We start from the raw sequence: 20,610 nt of genomic DNA on the forward strand, positions 1-20,610 counted from the left end.
AAAATCCCTGCTACTGGGGGTCCAAAAAGGACACAAAAATACCTAAAATAACCATTGAAACCAACATTCTGCCTTTGTATCTGAATGGTTGTTGTGTAAATCACTTATAAGGCCTCACCTCCTTTTCACAGCAGACATTTTGACATATTGCAATAGGCTAGCCTTGTCCAGCGTAACCCATACATGCAGATTTTGAGTGGTTTAGTTGATTGATATCCATTTTCACCCCTAATAGCTATACTCTAACTCTTAAGTTACCCCCCTCAGTTCCAGGAATGTTTGTTCAAGGTCAACACAGTCGCTGGGAGGGAAAAAAACTTATGCCGAAAGGTCATGATGTCTAACTAAAAAGAGATAATTAAGAAACCTGTTCTGTCAGAATCATACAGTGCACAGTCACTCATATTTACGGATAATTGTGTGGCTTTTACATAAATGTTACATCACACTTAACGCCCAGTTGCCCCACTCAGCAAAAATTACACACATTTGCTTTAAACTTGCTTTGCTCTGTGCCAACTCAAACACTTTCAAATTGTTTTCAATGAATTCTGTAATTTACATTATCTGGTATCAATTAATTGTCAACTGTTGCTTTGTTTATCTTTGCATTGTTATTGGATCAGCACCAACATTTGATAGTTTGTACACCTCCCAGCTACAGAGCATCAGCATGACTTATAAAAGGTTAAATTGTGTTGAAGAATGACACCGAGAAAGAAGACAAAGAAGATGAAGACGGAGAAGACAAATAAAAAGTAGATTAAAAAGATGAAGTCAAAGAAGAAGACGAAGAAAAAGAAGTAGACAAAGAAGACCAAGAAGAAGTAGGCAAAGACAAAGAAGAACGCGAAGATGAAGAAGCAGACGAAGCAGATGAAGAAGATGACAAATATCAAATATGGTAATGGCTGTGAAAGATTGTCATTGTTGTTGTTGCATGTGTACAATTGAAATGATAGAAACATCTGTCAGGTCAGTATAATGATGGTTGTTATGTTTATTTCTTGTCACAGGAATCTCAAGGGACTCAGTACATCTCCCGGGGTTTTAGACAAAGCACTTGTAATGAAGTTATGTGCAATGCTTCTCTCTGGTGGTGAGTCGTGGTACTGTGCTTCAGTTGATGGACCGCTCTCCATGAGATCTCTTGACCGATCAAGCTTTTGCTGCTTCCTCATCCTGACCAAGGTACGTAACAGACGACTGCTTCTTGATTCAGTTGTATATTTTTAGTGTTGTATTTTGTTGGATAGCTTCTGTAATTTCACAAATTGACAGATTTCCCCAATCCTTGACCAGACTACAGGCTCAGAAAAATCAACAGAGAGATGGAGGAAATACAGAAATTGGGCTTTTTTGACCCCATGAAAATGTTTGTTAGACATTATATAAAAAAATATTACATACAATATGTCACAGTACATACAAAGTACATGAAATATGATGAAATTTTCAATCAGTTTTTTCTTACATACAATAAGATCACATGATTTTTTTAAGCGACTTATATGATGATATATTCATTACACTTTTTAAGACATGCTTTACTATGCTATACTATGACATTTTATTACATTATTTATGACGGCATATTATGATATTTTACTATGACATACTGCTATCACTTATTTGTAACATACTGCAATTTTTTTTCACAAAACAGTATACAATAACAATTTTGAATATGTTATTTAGACATACTTTGACATTTTATATGACTTACTATATTCTATCATTTTTTAATACGTTTTTTATGTCACAGCTCAATGAAGTTTTTATGAAATTGTTTGCTATACTATTTTTGATGAAAAACTATCCAGTGATGCTAAAATGATTTTATTTTTTTTTCACAAAATACCATGCATTGTTATGCTATTTTGAAGTATATATGATTCAATGAGTTCACATAATTTTGAATAACACACTATACTGTAACTTTTCCATGCTATTTTGGATGAATTACTATACTTGCAATTTTTTCAAGGACTAAGGACATGCTATACAATGACTATTAATGCTACTTTGAACAACACATACTATGAAAATTTTTTGCAACAAAAATACCTACAAAATACCATACTACAGTATCACTTTTGCAACATCTAAAAATAGAGGGGTTTGTCACTTTGCAGTCCTACTGCGCAGCAGTGTGCAGTAAATTTCATCACACATTTTTAAGACTGCATTATTTTTCAAATTTTTCTATCTTGCATTTACATTTTATAGCAAGATGGACTACTGTACACTCATGAAAATACTCTAAAATGATAAAAGCATCTGTTTTTTTTGTTTTGTTTGGGTTTTTTTTTTCTAAGTTAAGCCTTTTGTCAATTTCCTCATCAGCTATAACCATTCAGGGCTTTTCTCAGTGGGACGGGCTGCTGACCTGCTTCTAATAGTTAGCTCAGTTTATTTTTAGTTTAGGAGTTTAATTTTCATACACACAAGGTTTTGTAGGTAACCGAATAATCTGCATAGATGTCCTCCTGTCCAAAACAAATGGACCTGGTCATTAAACCGGTAAAACACAAAATAAATCTGTGTGACAGCCTGCATGGGACGACAGGGGCAGTAGTTTAGAAATGCAAGCATTTTGCGCTCCTGTGTATGTTCCTGTATATTCCTGTTAAGTGATTTAGGTTTTTTTTCTTTAACATGTGCTCATTGTTTTTTTTCTCCCTTTTGTAGGCTGGCAGGAGAAACAGACGGCTGATGGATCGACCTTGATGTGTTTGTGGTATTCACTGAGTTCATTGAATAAAGTTTGCACACTTCAATTTTGTCACTTCATTGTACATACACAAAATTAGGTAGCAGCATTTTAATGTCAGAATTATTTTTCACATTGTATTTAAAATATTTTCAATTTGAAAGGTCCAACCTAAGTAAATAAAGGTCGTTGTTGACAAAGCCTTCTGTAAAATGGCAGGGTGCCACAGTTTTGATTAATTGTTCTGACATTGTCTGGTGGGCATTTTTGATTAATGCAGATGTCTCGGCGACATAGTGGCAATAAACAAGCGCTCTCCATGCTATGTCTTAAAGATGTAACTTAATATATTGGGCCGACATCGGCAAGACGTATGTTGAAATGGAAAATTAAGTATCAGTTTTCAACATCTGTTGAAAACACGACTGATACATGAGTCAGGCCGATATTCCTTGATTTCGACAGACGTCACTGCCGATACTGGTATTACCTGTTTCGGGACCACTTCACCTGATTTTTCGTCCAAAACGCTATATTGCTCAACCTTACGTGCCTTGATTGTTTTGCAATATCATAATCAGTGTCTAAACTGTATGAATCTACAGCGGAATGATATTTTTTGGCATAAATAAAATAAAATATCGGCTGATATATGTGTCTACTCTGCTGGTATAAGACTCATATGGTGTTGAAATAGAAATTACAGCCGATACTGAATTTTCCGTCATACAACTTGATATGAGTCAGGCCACTAAAAATTAAAAATTCAGTATTCAGTATATGAAAATTCAGGAGAAACCTCCTGATACTTACAGTGTTGTCAGCGCTCCCTTTAACTTTGTGCTTTGCACAGCATTCTTCAAAAGTCATCTGTCCGAGATAAGACTTGACCCAGCAACCTCCAGCACGCTAACAGCCTGACTTACCCACTGAACGAAACCTCCTGACATTTACTGTGTTGTCAGTGCTCCCTTTAGCTCTGTGCTTTGCACAGCATTCTTCAAAAGTCATCTGTCTGAGATGAGACTTGAACCAGCAACCTTCAGGCATGCTAACAGCCTGACTTACACACTGAACCAAAACTCCTGACACTTACTGTGTTGTCAGCGTCCCTTTAGCTCTGTGCTTTGGACAGCATTCTTCAAAAGTCATCTGTCCGAGATAAGACTTGAACCAGCAACCTCCAGCACGCTAACAGCCTGACTTACCCACTGAACCAAACCTCCTGACATTTACTGTGTTGTCAGTGCTCCCTTTAGCTCTGTGCTTTGGACAGCATTCTTCAAAAGTCATCTGTCTGAGATGAGACTTGAACCAGCAACCTCAGGCATGCTAACAGCCTGACTTACCCACTGAACCAAACCTTCTGACACTTCATGTGTCTTTGACGTTCTATTGAACTTGAACTTGATCTTGCACTCTTGTGGTTTATGAGTATGTGTTTTAATAGACTGAACCAAGAATTATAATTGAGAATTCTCCCTTGCATTTATTACACAGATAACCTTTTTTGCCATAGTATACTATGATGTTTTCTGACATTTTTATGATATGCTATATTATGTTTTGGGGCATTTTTTTAACATGTCAAAAAATGACAAATCCAAAATGACCCAAAATGGCACAAAAACATCATAGTATACCGTGTCGTAAAAAAAAAAGAAGAAAATAACCAACGTCCAGAATTAACAGTGGAAAATAATTTATTCGAAAGAAAGAGACAATGTGAAAAATAAATACCTAAGAATAGCAGAACCAGTAGAATTTGAAGTGTTCTTACAAAAATAAGTAAAAAAATCTATTTATATTTATATTTCTTCAGACACCCCCATCATGAGAATGATAACCTAAAGACAAAAAAAAAAAATAGCCAGCAAACATTCCCAACAGCTGATATCCAAAAATTTTTTGAGTTATGTTTCTGTTTCCAAAAAAGCACAAGAGGCTAACAAAGGTAAACATGACGGATTAGCTATATAGGAATGATCAGTCTGATATTTGTTCTTCTTTTCTGTTGGCCTCTACCACATTTTCCTTTACTTTTACTTAGCTGTATTTTGAGTAAACACTTCTTAAAATTTTGTGTGGTTAATTTGGATAAAACACAATTATTATACAAACAGATACAGTAACATCAACGCTGTAGCAAAACCCCCAAAATACCTTAAAGTGAAATTTAAAATCATACATATCCTCTAACATTATTGGGTGCCCAACAAGCAATTGCAAATAAAGACAATCTTCAAATCATAAAAACAAACATAAAAAACATGTTCACTATAAATGATCTCTTTTTTTGTCACTGTTAAGTTTTCCCGTCATCCGTCTCTCTGCACCAAGCAATCATTCTTCTTAATATTCTATGTGACAGAAAAACAGAAACCAGGTCAAAAGAGGCATTTGTCTTTATCATTGAAAGGCATATCCATGTCACACTGAAAGTTAGCTTCTCTCTGCACCGCTATAAGTGCAGTATGCTGTAGTGTATTAAAAGGTGTTTTTGGCAGGTTTAGAAAATGTCACCTTAGTGTAAAGATGCAGCCTGTTATGTTCTGTAATAAGAGAGTGTGTGGAGTGTGAGGGTTCAGACTTTTGTGACATTGTTTTTTTGCGGCTCTACCAGCTGATGATCAGCTTCATCCTTAACACTCAGGTCCAACCTCAGGTTATCCAGGGTCTGACGGATTGTCAGTTTCCTTACGCCTGTCAGAAAGACATTGTGGTTTACACTGTGTCATGGCTACAACCCCGCCACAAATTTCACAATTTACTGAAAATATCCCTTCTCATTTATGCTTACTGTGTCTGTAGGTGTTGGTCGAGAAGCTGCCTCTGAGGAAATCCATTCGTCTCCCTCTCCTCAGCCAGCCAGCCAGCTCTGAGTGTGGTGGTATTGTGCCTCTCTCCTACTCGCCTCTTCCTCTGCCTTGTTCAGCTGACGCTTCAGAGAGCGCATTGTCTGGGTCATCTAGAGGACCAAACACAGAGCCATGAGGATACATGGTAACATCAGCAATTGAAAGATTTCTTCTTATAACATTATATTTTGAATGACATACTATACTTGTCTCAACAAGCTTAAATATGTCTTTTTCAGCCATTTATTTGACATGTCAAAAGTTGACATTTTTCTGACACAATATACTCTTGTCGTTTACAGCCAATTTTTCAACATGCTATATTGTGATGTTTTTAGTGTTTTTTTTAACATGCTACACAATGACGTGTTTCGACAAGCTATAATATGTCATATTTTAGGTGTTTTTGTGATGTCAAAATATGACTATTTCGACATACTATACTATGTCGTTTTGAGCCATTTTTTTGACATGCTAAATTATGTTGTTTTTGGCATTTCTTTCAACAAAGACGTATCTTGACAAGCTATGGTATGTCTTTTTTAGCCATTTTTTCCCCCATTTTTGACCCTTTTTTCAGCATCCTATGCTATGATGCATCTCTACGAGCTATAATAAGCTGTTTACTGCCATTTATTGAAAAGTCAAAATTTGAGAACTGTCGCCATACTATAGCATGCGTTTTTTGGACATTTTTTGGACATGCTATGCTATGACGCGTCTCTACGAGCTATAATAAGTCATTTTCAGGTATTTTGTGAAAAGTCAAAATTTGAGATTTTTTGGCATGCAATACTATGCGGTTTTTGGCCTGATTTTGGACATGCTATGCTATGACGCGTCTCTACGAGCTATAATAACCCATTTTCAGGTATTTTTAGAAAAATGAAAATTTGAGATCTTTCGCCATACCATAGCATGTGGTTCGGCCAATTATTGGACATGCTATATTATGATATTTTTGGCAAGTTTTGACCGTTGTTTCGAAATGCTGTGCTATAAAACGTCCCTAAGAGCTATTCAAAACCGTTTACAGCCATTTATTGAAAAGTCAAAATTTGAGAACTTTCGCCAAATTTGACTTTTGTCGCCATACTATACTATTGCCTTTTCGGCCATTTTTTGGACATGCTTAATTGTGAGTTTTTTTCCCCCTTTTTGGCCTTTATTACCACTTTCTATGCTATGACGTGTGTCTACGAGTTATTCTAAGTGGTTTTCAGCCATTTTTAGGAGGGGTCAAAATTGGACTTTTTTCGCCATACTATACTATTGCCTTGTTGACCATTTTTTTGGACAAGCTAAAATATGAGGTTTTTGGCCTTTATTTCCACTTTGCATGCTATAACACGTCTCTATGAGTTATTCTAAGTGGTTTTCAGCCATTTTTAGGAGGGGTCAAAATTTGACTTTTTTCGTCATACTATAGTATTGCCTTTTTGACCATGTTTTTGGACATGCTAAAATATGAGGTTTTTGGCCTTTTTTGGACTTTATTTCCACTTTGTATGCTATGACACACTTCTACGAGTTATTTTAAGTGGTTTTCAGCCAATTTTAAGAGGGGTCAACATTTGACTTTTTTGCTAAACTATACTATTGCCTTGTTGACCTTTTTTTTTTGGACACACTAAAATATGAGGTTTTTGACCTTTTTTGGCCTTTATTTCCACTTTGTATGCTATGACGCGTCTCTACGAGTTATTTTAAGTGGTTTTTAGCCATTTTTAGGAGGAGTCAAAACTTGACTTTTTTCGCCATACTATACTATTGCCTTGTCGACCATGTTTTTGGACATGCTAAAATATGAGGTTTTTGGCCTTTTTTGGCCTTTATTTCCACTTTGTATGCTATAACACGTCTCTACCAGTTATTCTAAGTGGTTTCCAACCATTTTTAGGAGGAGTCAAAGTTTGACTTTTTTCGCCATACTGTACTATTGCCTTGCTGATCATTTTTTTTGGACACGCTAAAATATGAGGTTTTTGGCCTTTTTTGGCTTTTATTTCCACTTTTTATGGTATAACACGTCTCTATGAGTTATTCTAAGTGGTTTTCAGCCATTTTTAAGAGGGATCAAAATGTGACTTTTTCACCATACTATCCTATTGCTTTTTGAACTTTTTTTTTTTTGGACATGCTAAAATATGATATAATAGGTTTTTGGCCTTTTTTGGCCTTTATTTCCACTTTGTATGCTACGACGTGCCTCTACGAGTTATTGTAAGTGGTTTTTAGCCATTTTTAGGAGGAGTCAAAATTTGACTTTTTTCGCCATACTATACTATTGCCTCTTGGTGAAGAGGGAGCTGAGCTGAAAGGCAAAGCTCTCGATTTACCAGTCGATCTTCGTTCCTACCTTCACCTATGGTCATGAGCTTTGGGTAGTGACCGAAAGAACAAGATCACGGGTACAAGCGGCCGAAATGAGTTTCCTCCGTAGGGTGGCTGGGCTCTCCCTTAGAGATAGGGTGAGAAGCTCGGTCATCCGGGAGGAGCTCGGAATAGAGCCGCTGCTCCTCCGCATTGAGAAGAGCCAGATGAGGTGGCTCGGGCATCTAATTAGGATGCCTCCAGGACGCCTCCCTGGTGAGGTGTTCAGGGCACGTCCCACCGGTAAGAGGCCCCGGGGAAGACCCAGGACACGCTGGAGAGACTACGTCTCTCAGCTGGCCTGGGAATGCCTCGGGGTCCCCCGGGAAGAGCTGGATGAAGTGGCCGGGGAGAGGGAAGTCTGGGTTTCCCTGCTTAGGCTGCTGCCCCCGCGACCCGACCCCGGATAAGGGGTCGACCACTTTTTTGGACATGTTAAAATATGAGGTTTTTGGCCTTTTTTGGCCTTTATTTCCAGTTTGTATGCTATGACGTGTGTCTACGAGTTATTCTAAGTGGTTTTCAGCCATTTTTAAGAGGTGTCAAAATTTGACTTTTTCGCCATACTATACTATTGCCTTGTCAACCATTTTTTTTGGACATGCTAAAATGTGAGGTTTTTGGCCTTTTTTGGCCTTTATTTCCACTTTGTATGCTATAACACGTCTCTACGAGTTATTCTAAGTGGTTTCCAACCATTTTTAGAAGGAGTCAAAATTTGACTTTTTCGCCATACTATACTATTGCCTTGTTGACCGTTTTTTTTGGACACGCTAAAATATGAGGTTTTTGGCCTTTTTTGGCTTTTATTTCCACTTTTTATGGTATAACACGTCTCTACGAGTTATGCTAAGTGGTTTTCAGCCAATTTTAAGAGGGGGTCAAAATTTGACTTTTTCGCCATACTATACTATTGCCTTGTTGAAAGGTTTTTTTTTGGACATGCTAAAATATGAGGTTTTTGGCCTTTTTTGGCCTTTATTTCCACTTCGTATGCTATAACACGTCGCTATGAGTTATTCTAAGTGGTTTTCAGCCAATTTTAAGAGGGGGTCAAAATTTGACTTTTTCGCCATACTATACTATTGCTTGTTGAACGTTTTTTTTTTTGGACATGCTAAAATATGAGGTTTTTGGCCTTTTTTGGCCTTTATTTCCACTTTGTATGCTATGACGCATCTCTACGAGTTATTCTAAGTGGTTTTCAGCCAATTTTAAGAGGGATCAAAATGTGACTTTTTCGCCATACTATACTATTGCCTTGTCGAACTTTTTTTTGGACATGCTAAAATATGAGGTTTCTGGCGTTTTTTTCGACTTTATTTCCACTTTGTATGCTATGAAATGTCTCTACGAGTTATCCTAAGTGGTTTTCAGCCAAATTTAAGAGGGGGCAAAATTTGACTTTTTCACCATACTATACTATTGCCTTGTCAACCATTTTTTTGGACATGCTAAAATATGAGGTTTTTGGCCTTTTTTGGCCTTGATTTCCACTTTGTATGTTATGACGTGTCTCTACGAGTTATTCTAAGTGGTTTTCAGCCATTTTTAAGAGGTGTCAAAATTTGACTTTTTCGCCATACTATACTATTGCCTTGTCAACCATTTTTTTTGGACATGCTAAAATGTGAGGTTTTTGGCCTTTTTTGGCCTTTATTTCCACTTTGTATGCTATAACACGTCTCTACGAGTTATTCTAAGTGGTTTCCAACCATTTTTAGAAGGAGTCAAAATTTGACTTTTTCGCCATACTATACTATTGCCTTGTCGACCATTTTTTTGGACACACTAAAATATGAGGTTTTTGGCCTTTTTTGGCCTTTATTTCCACTTTGTATGCTATGACGTGTCTCTACGAGTTATTCTAAGTGGTTTTCAGGCATTTTTAAGAGGTGTCAAAATTTGACTTTTTCGCCATACTATACTTTTGCCTTGTTGACCTTTTTTTTTGGACACGCTAAAATATGAGGTTTTTGGCCTTTTTTGGCTTTTATTTCCACTTTTTATGGTATAACACGTCTCTACGAGTTATACTAAGTGGTTTTCAGCCAATTTTAAGAGGGGTCAACATTTGACTTTTTTGCTAAACTATACTATTGCCTTGTTGACCTTTTTTTTTTGGACACACTAAAATATGAGGTTTTTGACCTTTTTTGGCCTTTATTTCCACTTTGTATGCTATAACACGTCTCTACCAGTTATTCTAAGTGGTTTCCAACCATTTTAGGAGGAGTCAAAGTTTGACTTTTTCGCCATACTGTACTATTGCCTTGCTGATCATTTTTTTGGACACGCTAAAATATGAGGTTTTGGCCTTTTTGGCTTTTATTTCCACTTTTTATGGTATAACACGTCTCTATGAGTTATTCTAAGTGGTTTTCAGCCATTTTTAAGAGGGATCAAAATGTGACTTTTTCACCATACTATCCTATTGCTTTTTGAACTTTTTTTTTTTTGGACATGCTAAAATATGATATAATAGGTTTTTGGCCTTTTTTGGCCTTTATTTCCACTTTGTATGCTACGACGTGCCTCTACGAGTTATTGTAAGTGGTTTTTAGCCATTTTTAGGAGGAGTCAAAATTTGACTTTTTTCGCCATACTATACTATTGCCTCTTGGTGAAGAGGGAGCTGAGCTGAAAGGCAAAGCTCTCGATTTACCAGTCGATCTTCGTTCCTACCTTCACCTATGGTCATGAGCTTTGGGTAGTGACCGAAAGAACAAGATCACGGGTACAAGCGGCCGAAATGAGTTTCCTCCGTAGGGTGGCTGGGCTCTCCCTTAGAGATAGGGTGAGAAGCTCGGTCATCCGGGAGGAGCTCGGAATAGAGCCGCTGCTCCTCCGCATTGAGAAGAGCCAGATGAGGTGGCTCGGGCATCTAAATAGGATGCCTCCAGGGCGCCTCCCTGGTGAGGTGTTCAGGGCACGTCCACGGTAAGAGGCCCAGGAAGACCCAGGACACGCTGGAGAGACTACGTCTCTCAGCTGGCCTGGGAATGCCTCAGTCCCCGAAGAGCTGGATGAAGTGGCCGGGGAGAGGGAAGTCTGGGTTTCCCTGCTTAGGCTGCTGCCCCCGCGACCCGACCCCGGATAAGGGGTCGACCACTTTTTTGGACATGTTAAAATATGAGGTTTTTGGCCTTTTTTGGCCTTTATTTCCAGTTTGTATGCTATGACGTGTGTCTACGAGTTATTCTAAGTGGTTTTCAGCCATTTTTAAGAGGTGTCAAAATTTGACTTTTTCTCCATACTATACTATTGCCTTGTCAACCATTTTTTTGGACATGCTAAAATATGAGGTTTTTGGCCCTTTTTGGCCTTTATTTCCACTTTGTATGCTATGACGTGTCTCTACGAGTTATTCTAAGTGGTTTTCGGCCATTTTTAAGAGGTGTCAAAATTTGACTTTTTCGCCATACTATACTATTGCCTTGTTGACCTTTTTTTTTGGACACGCTAAAATATGAGGTTTTTGGCCTTTTGGCTTTTATTTCCACTTTTATGGTATAACACGTCTCTCTGAGTTATGCTAAGTGGTTTTCAGCCAATTTTAAGAGGGGGTCAAAATTTGACTTTTTCGCCATACTATACTATTGCCTTGTCGAACTTTTTTTTGGACATGCTAAAATATGAGGTTTCTGGCGTTTTTTTCGACTTTATTTCCACTTTGTATGCTATGAAATGTCTCTACGAGTTATTCTAAGTGGTTTTCAGCCAAATTTAAGAGGGGGCAAAATTTGACTTTTTCACCATACTATACTATTGCCTTGTCAAACGTTTTTTTGGACACGCTAAAATATGAGGTTTTTGGCCTTTTTTGGCCTTTATTTCCACTTTGTATGCTACGACGTGTCTCTACGAGTTATTGTAAGTGGTTTTTAGCCATTTTTAGGAGGAGTCAAAATTTGACTTTTTTCGCCATACTATACTATTGCCTTGTTGAAAGGTTTTTTTTTGGACATGCTAAAATATGAGGTTTTTGGCCTTTTTTGGCCTTTATTTCCACTTCGTATGCTATAACACGTCTCTATGAGTTATTCTAAGTGGTTTTCAGCCATTTTCAAGAGGAGTCAAAATTTGACTTTTTCGCCATACTATACTATTGCCTTGTTGAATGTTTTTTTTTGGACATGCTAAAATATGAGTTTTTTGGCCTTTTTTGGCCTTTTTTTCCACTTTGTATGCTTTAACACGTCTCTACGAGTTATTCTAAGTGGTTTCCAACCATTTTTAGGAGGAGTCAAAATTGGACTTTTTTCGCCATACTGTACTATTGCCTTGCTGACCATTTTTTTTGGACACGCTAAAATATGAGGTTTTTGGCCTTTTTTGGCTTTTATTTCCACTTTTCATGGTATAACACGTCTCTATGAGTTATGCTAAGTGGTTTTCAGCCAATTTTAAGAGGGGGTCAAAATTTGACTTTTTTGCCATACTATACTATTGCTTGTTGAACTTTTTTTTTTTTGGACATGCTAAAATATGAGGTTTTTGGCCTTTTTTGGCCTTTATTTCCACTTTGTATGCTATGACGCATCTCTACGAGTTATTCTAAGTGGTTTTCAGCCATTTTTAAGAGGGATCAAAATGTGACTTTTTCGCCATACTATACTATTGCCTTGTCGAACTTTTTTTTGGACATGCTAAAATATGAGGTTTCTGGCGTTTTTTTCGACTTTATTTCCACTTTGTATGCTATGAAATGTCTCTACGAGTTATCCTAAGTGGTTTTCAGCCAAATTTAAGAGGGGGCAAAATTTGACTTTTTCACCATACTATACTATTGCCTTGTCAACCATTTTTCTGGACATGCTAAAATATGAGTTTTTTGGGGTTTTTTGGCCTTTATTTCCACTTTGTATGCTATGACGTGTCTCTATGAGTTATTCTAGTGGTTTTCAGCCATTTTTAAGAGGGGTCAAAATTTGACTTTTTTCGCCATACTATACTATTGCCTTGTTGAAAGTTTTATTTTTTGGACATGCTAAAATATGAGGTTTTTGGCCTTTTTTGGCCTTTATTTCCACTTTGTATGCTTTAACACGTCTCTACGAGTTATTCTAAGTGGTTTCCAACCATTTTTAGGAGGAGTCAAAATTGGACTTTTTTCGCCATACTATACTATTGCCTTGTTGACCATTTTTTGGACACGCTAAAATATGAGGTTTTTGACCTTTTTTGGCCTTTATCTCCACTTTGTATGCTATGACGTGTCTCTACGAGTTATTGTAAGTGGTTTTTAGCCATTTTCAAGAGGGGTCAAAATTTGACTTTTTCGCCATACTATACTATTGCCTTGTCAACCATTTTTTTGGGACATGCTAAAATGTGAGGTTTTTGGCCTTTTTTGGCCTTTATTTCCACTTTGTATGCTATAACACGTCTCTACGAGTTATTCTAAGTGGTTTCCAACCATTTTTAGAAGGAGTCAAAATTTGACTTTTTCGCCATACTATACTATTGCCTTGTCGACCATTTTTTTGGACATGCTAAAAAATGAGGTTTTTGGCCTTTTTTGGCCTTTATTTCCACTTTGTATGCATTAACACGTCTCTACGAGTTATTCTAAGTGGTTTCCAACCATTTTTAGAAGGAGTCAAAATTTGACTTTTTCGCCATACTATACTATTGCCTTGTCGACCATTTTTTTGGACACACTAAAATATGAGGTTTTTGGCCTTTTTTGGCCTTTATTTCCACTTTGTATGCTATGACGTGTCTCTACGAGTTATTCTAAGTGGTTTTCAGGCATTTTTAAGAGGTGTCAAAATTTGACTTTTTCGCCATACTATACTATTGACTTGTTGACCTTTTTTTTTGGACACGCTAAAATATGAGGTTTTTGGCCTTTTTTGGCCTTGATTTCCACTTTTTATGGTATAACACGTCTCTACGAGTTATCCTAAGTGGTTTTCAGCCAAATTTAAGAGGGGGCAAAATTTGACTTTTTCACCATACTATACTATTGCCTTGTCAACCATTTTTTTGGACATGCTAAAATATGAGGTTTTTGGCCTTTTTTGGCCTTTATTTCCACTTTGTATGCTATGACGTGTCTCTACGAGTTATTCTAAGTGGTTTTCAGCCATTTTTAAGAGGTGTCAAAATTTGACTTTTTCGCCATACTATACTATTGCCTTGTCAACCATTTTTTTGGGACATGCTAAAATGTGAGGTTTTTGGCCTTTTTTGGCCTTTATTTCCACTTTGTATGCTATAACACGTCTCTACGAGTTATTCTAAGTGGTTTCCAACCATTTTTAGAAGGAGTCAAAATTTGACTTTTTCGCCATACTATACTATTGCCTTGTCGACCATTTTTTTGGACACACTAAAATATGAGGTTTTTGGCCTTTTTTGGCCTTTATTTCCACTTTGTATGCTATGACGTGTCTCTACGAGTTATTCTAAGTGGTTTTCGGCCATTTTTAAGAGGTGTCAAAATTTGACTTTTTCGCCATACTATACTATTGCCTTGTTGACCTTTTTTTTTGGACACGCTAAAATATGAGGTTTTTGGCCTTTTTTGGCTTTTATTTCCACTTTTTATGGTATAACACGTCTCTACGAGTTATGCTAAGTGGTTTTCAGCCAATTTTAAGAGGGGGTCAAAATTTGACTTTTTCGCCATACTATACTATTGCCTTGTCGAACTTTTTTTTGGACATGCTAAAATATGAGGTTTCTGGCGTTTTTTTCGACTTTATTTCCACTTTGTATGCTATGAAATGTCTCTACGAGTTATTCTAAGTGGTTTTCAGCCAAATTTAAGAGGGGGCAAAATTTGACTTTTTCACCATACTATACTATTGCCTTGTCAAACGTTTTTTTGGACACGCTAAAATATGAGGTTTTTGGCCTTTTTTGGCCTTTATTTCCACTTTGTATGCTACGACGTGTCTCTACGAGTTATTGTAAGTGGTTTTTAGCCATTTTTAGGAGGAGTCAAAATTTGACTTTTTTTCATATACTATACTATTGCCTTGTTGAAAGGTTTTTTTGGACATGCTAAAATATGAGGTTTTGGCTTTTTTGGCCTTTATTTCCACTTCGTATGCTATAACACGTCTCTATGAGTTATTCTAAGTGGTTTTCAGCCATTTTCAAGAGGAGTCAAAATTTGACTTTTTCGCCATACTATACTATTGCCTTGTTGAATGTTTTTTTTTGGACATGCTAAAATATGAGTTTTTTGGCCTTTTTTGGCCTTTATTTCCACTTTGTATGCTTTAACACGTCTCTACGAGTTATTCTAAGTGGTTTCCAACCATTTTTAGGAGGAGTCAAAATTGGACTTTTTTCGCCATACTGTACTATTGCCTTGCTGACCATTTTTTTTGGACACGCTAAAATATGAGGTTTTTGGCCTTTTTTGGCTTTTATTTCCACTTTTTATGGTATAACACGTCTCTATGAGTTATGCTAAGTGGTTTTCAGCCAATTTTAAGAGGGGGTCAAAATTTGACTTTTTCGCCATACTATACTATTGCTTGTTGAACGTTTTTTTTTTTGGACATGCTAAAATATGAGGTTTTTGGCCTTTTTTGGCCTTTATTTCCACTTTGTATGCTATGACGCATCTCTACGAGTTATTCTAAGTGGTTTTCAGCCATTTTTAAGAGGGATCAAAATGTGACTTTTTCGCCATACTATACTATTGCCTTGTCGAACTTTTTTTTGGACATGCTAAAATATGAGGTTTCTGGCGTTTTTTTCGACTTTATTTCCACTTTGTATGCTATGAAATGTCTCTACGAGTTATCCTAAGTGGTTTTCAGCCAAATTTAAGAGGGGGCAAAATTTGACTTTTTCACCATACTATACTATTGCCTTGTCAACCATTTTTTTGGACATGCTAAAATATGAGGTTTTTGGCCTTTTTTGGCCTTGATTTCCACTTTGTATGTATGACGTGTCTCTACGAGTTATTCTAGTGGTTTTCAGCCATTTTTAAGAGGGGTCAAAATTTGACTTTTTTCGCCATACTATACTATTGCCTTGTTGAAAGTTTTTTTTTTTGGACATGCTAAAATATGAGGTTTTTGACCTTTTTTGGCCTTTATCTCCACTTTGTATGCTATGACGTGTCTCTACGAGTTATTGTAAGTGGTTTTTAGCCATTTTCAAGAGGGGTCAAAATTTGACTTTTTCGCCATACTATACTATTGCCTTGTTGAAAGTTTTTTTTTTGGACATGCTAAAATATGAGGCTTTTGGCCTTTTTTGGCCTTTATTTCCACTTTGTATGCTATAACACGTCTCTACCAGTTATTCTAAGTGGTTTCCAACCATTTTTAGGAGGAGTCAAAGTTGGACTTTTTTCGCCATACTATACTATTGCCTTGTCGACCATTTTTTTTGGACAATGCAAAATATGAGGTTTTTGGCCTTTTTTGGCCTTTATTTCCACTTTGTATGCTATAACACGTCTCTACGAGTTATTCTAAGTGGTTTTCAGCCAATTTCAAGAGGGATCAAAATTTGACTTTTTCGCCATACTATACTATTGCCTTGTCGAACTTTTTTTTGGACATGCTAAAATATGAGGTTTTTGGCTTTTTTTGGCCTTGATTTCCACTTTGTATGGTATAACACGTCTCTACGAGTTATGCTAAGTGGTTTTCAGCCAATTTTAAGAGGGGGTCAAAATTTGACTTTTTCGCCATACTATACTATTGCCTTGTTGAAAGGGTTTTTTTTGGACATGCTAAAATATGAGGTTTTTGGCCTTTTTTCACCTTTATTTCCACTTTGTATGCTATAACACATCTCTATGAGTTATTCTAAGTGGTTTTCAGCCATTTTCAAGAGGAGTCAAAATTTGACTTTTTCGCCATACTATACTATTGCCTTGTCGACCATTTTTTTGGACATGCTAAAATATGAGGTTTTTGGCCTTTTTTGGCCTTTATTTCCACTTTGTATGCATTAACACGTCTCTACGAGTTATTCTAAGTGGTTTCCAACCATTTTTAGGAGGAGTCAAAATTGGACTTTTTTCGCCATACTATACTATTGCCTTGTTGACCATTTTTTGGACACGCTAAAATATGAGGTTTTTGACCTTTTTTGGCCTTTATCTCCACTTTGTATGCTATGACGTGTCTCTACGAGTTATTGTAAGTGGTGTTTAGCCATTTTCAAGAGGGGTCAAAATTTGACTTTTTCGCCATACTATACTATTGCCTTGTCGACCATTTTTTTGGACATGCTAAAATATGAGGTTTTTGGCCTTTTTTGGCCTTTATTTCCACTTTGTATGCTATGACGTGTCTCTACGAGTTATTCTTAGTGGTTTTCAGCCATTTTTAAGAGGTGTCAAAATTTGACTTTTTCGCCATACTATACTATTGCCTTGTTGACCATTTTTTTGGACATGCTAAAATATGAGTTTTTTGGGGTTTTTTGGCCTTGATTTCCACTTTGTATGTTATAACATGTCTCTACAAGTTATTCTAAGTGGTTTTCAGCCAATTTTAAGAGGAGTCAAAATTTGACTTTTTCGCCATACTATACTATTGCCTCGTTGACCATTTTTTTGGACATGCTAAAATATGAGTTTTTTGGGGTTTTTTGGCCTTGATTTCCACTTTGTATGTTATAACATGTCTCTACAAGTTATTCTAAGTGGTTTTCAGCCAATTTTAAGAGGAGTCAAAATTTGACTTTTTCGCCATACTATACTATTGCCTTTTTGGTCATTCTTTGGACATGCTACATTATTGGATTTTTGGTCCTTTTTGGCCTTTATTCCCATTTTGTATGCTATGATGCGTTTCTACGAGTTATTCTAAGTGGTTTTCATTTTTAGGAGGGGTCAAAATTTGACCATTATTGCCATAATATACCACTGCCTTTTTGGACATGCTTAATTATGAGGTTTTTGGCCTTTTTTGGCACCTTTTTTGATATGCTATACTATGATGAGCCCCTACAAGCTAATATAAGCGGTTTTCAGCCATTCTTTAGACATATAAAAATTTGAGATTTTACACCATAGGTTATTATGCGGTTTTTGCGGCCATTTTTTTGATGTTCAACACATTTTTGCCTTTTTTAAACATTGCACTCCATGACGTGTCTCTACAAGCCATAAAATGTCGTATTTAGACATTATTTGGACATGTGAAATTTGGATGTTTTTCGCTACTCCACAATGCAGTCTTCGGCCATTTTTTCAACATGGTATATTTTGATGATTTTGGTTGTGCTTTTCTACATCCTTTACTATGTTTCTCAACATGCTATATAATGTTTTTAGTTGTTTTTTGGATATCATATTTTGATCTTTTTCACCATTCTATAGGATCCCGAGAAATGAAGAGGGTTGAAAGGAGGTGGAAGTTCCTACTTGAAAACATCACCCCAAGCAGGAGGAGGAAGTTTCTACTGGAACACACCGCCCCAAGGCCAGCCAATGAGGAGAGATGGAGGGTGGAGAGAGTGATGACACAACAGACCTTCAGATAAAAGAGGCACAAGGGATCACTATGTGTGCTTTTTGCCTCATCTTGCCTAGACTCTGTGTTAGATGGTATATGTAACTCTTGTAAAATGGAGTGAGGTAACTGTTGCTTTGATTTATGTTATTGAATTTTTTATCTTTGAATAAAGCCTGCCTCGAGCAGTTTTAACTTTTTTCTACCATCCTTGGGTTTTCGCTTTTCATCCTTATGACAATATTGTAATTTGCTAAAACACAAAACCAGACAAAAAAGAAACAAGGGCCTGGACAAAAGCCAATTTTCTGTTTGCTTCCTGGTTTTGTGGAAAAGCCAGAATTTGAGATTTTCCACCATACGATAGCATGTGATTGTGAAACCATTTTTAAGAGGTGTCAAACTTTGACATTTTCGCCATACGATACTATTGCCTTGTTGACCATTTTTTTTGGACATGCTAAAATATGAGGTTTTGGGCATTTTTTGGCCTTTATTTCAACTTTGTATGCTATAACAGGTCTCTACGAGTTATTCTAAGTGGTTTTCAGCCATTTTTAGGAGGGGTCAAAATTTGACTTTTTCGCCATACTATACTATTGCCTTGTTGACCATTTTTTTTGGACATGCTAAAATATGAGGTTTTTGGCCTTTTTTGGCCTTTATTTCCACTTTGTATGCTATAACACGTCTCTACGAGTTATTCTAAGTGGTTTTCAGCCATTTTTAAGAGGTGTCAAAATTTGACTTTTTCGCCATACTATACTATTGCCTTGTTGACCATTTTTTTTGGACATGCTAAAATATGAGGTTTTTGGCTTTTTTTGGCATTGATTTCCACTTTGTATGTTATAACACGTCTCTACGAGTTATTCTAAGTGGTTTTCAGCCAATTTTAAGAGGGGGCCAAAATTTGACTTTTTCGCCATACTATACTATTGCCTTGTCGACCATTTTTTTGGACATGCTAAAATATGAGGTTTTTGGCTTTTTTTGGCATTGATTTCCACTTTGTATGTTATAACACGTCTCTACGAGTTATTCTAAGTGGTTTTCAGCCATTTTTAGGAGGGGTCAAAATTTGACTTTTTCGCCATACTATACTATTGCCTTGTCGACCATTTTTTTGGACATGCTAAAATATGAGTTTTTTGGCCTTTTTTGGCCTTTATTTCCACTTTGTATGCTATAACACGTCTCTACGAGTTATTCTAAGTGGTTTTCAGCCATTTTTAAGAGGTGTCAAAATTTGACTTTTTCGCCATACTATACTATTGCCTTGTCGACCATTTTTTTTGACACACTAAAATATGAGGTTTTGGCCTTTTGGCCTTTATTTCCATTTTGTATGCTATAACACGTTTCTACGAGTTATTCTAAGTGGTTTTCGGCCATTTTTAAGAGGTGTCAAAATTTGACTTTTTCGCCATACTATACTATTGCCTTGTTGACCATTTTTTTTGGACATGCTAAAATATGAGGTTTTTGGCTTTTTTTGGCATTGATTTCCACTTTGTATGTTATAACAGGTCTCTACGAGTTATTCTAAGTGGTTTTCAGCCAATTTTAAGAGGGGGCCAAAATTTGACTTTTTCGCCATACTATACTATTGCCTTGTCGACCATTTTTTTGGACATGCTAAAATATGAGGTTTTTGGCCTTTTTTGGCCTTTATTTCCACTTTGTATGCTATAACACGTCTCTACGAGTTATTCTAAGTGGTTTTCAGCCATTTTTAGGAGGGGTCAAAATTTGACTTTTTCGCCATACTATACTATTGCCTTGTCGACCATTTTTTTGGACACACTAAAATATGAGGTTTTTGGTCTTTTTTGGCCTTTATTTCCACTTTGTATGCTATAACAGGTCTCTACGAGTTATTCTAAGTGGTTTTTAGCCATTTTCAAGAGGGGTCAAAATTTGACTTTTTCGCCATACTATACTATTGCCTTGTTGACCATTTTTTTTTTGGACATGCTAAAATATGAGGTTTTTGGCTTTTTTTGGCATGGATTTCCACTTTGTATGTTATAACACGTCTCTACGAGTTATTCTAAGTGGTTTTCAGCCAATTTTAAGAGGGGGCCAAAATTTGACTTTTTCGCCATACTATACTATTGCCTTGTCGACCATTTTTTTGGACATGCTAAAATATGAGTTTTTTGGCCTTTGTTGGCCTTTATTTCCACTTTGTATGCTATAACACGTCTCTACGAGTTAT

At 36.6% G+C, this 20,610-nt stretch overlaps 1 long non-coding RNA gene across 1 annotated transcript in view; it reads right to left on the reverse strand.

Annotated features, from left to right (window-relative positions):
* Positions 1-4,469: 4,469 nt before the first annotated feature.
* LOC121940048 (uncharacterized) overlaps positions 4,470-20,610 on the reverse strand; it is a 40,612-nt gene continuing 24,471 nt past the window's right edge. The window contains exons 2-3 of the long non-coding RNA XR_015775168.1: positions 5,514-5,681; positions 4,470-5,416 (exon numbers count right to left, since the gene is read on the reverse strand). This is a non-coding gene — a long non-coding RNA (uncharacterized LOC121940048). The remainder of the gene's footprint in view (positions 5,417-5,513; positions 5,682-20,610) is intronic.

Source organism: Plectropomus leopardus, chromosome 20 (assembly GCF_026936395.1).
Source record: "Plectropomus leopardus strain MGB_pleo_1.0 chromosome 20, ASM2693639v1, whole genome shotgun sequence".
In the NCBI taxonomy this organism is placed as follows: Eukaryota; Metazoa; Chordata; class Actinopteri; order Perciformes; family Serranidae; genus Plectropomus; species Plectropomus leopardus.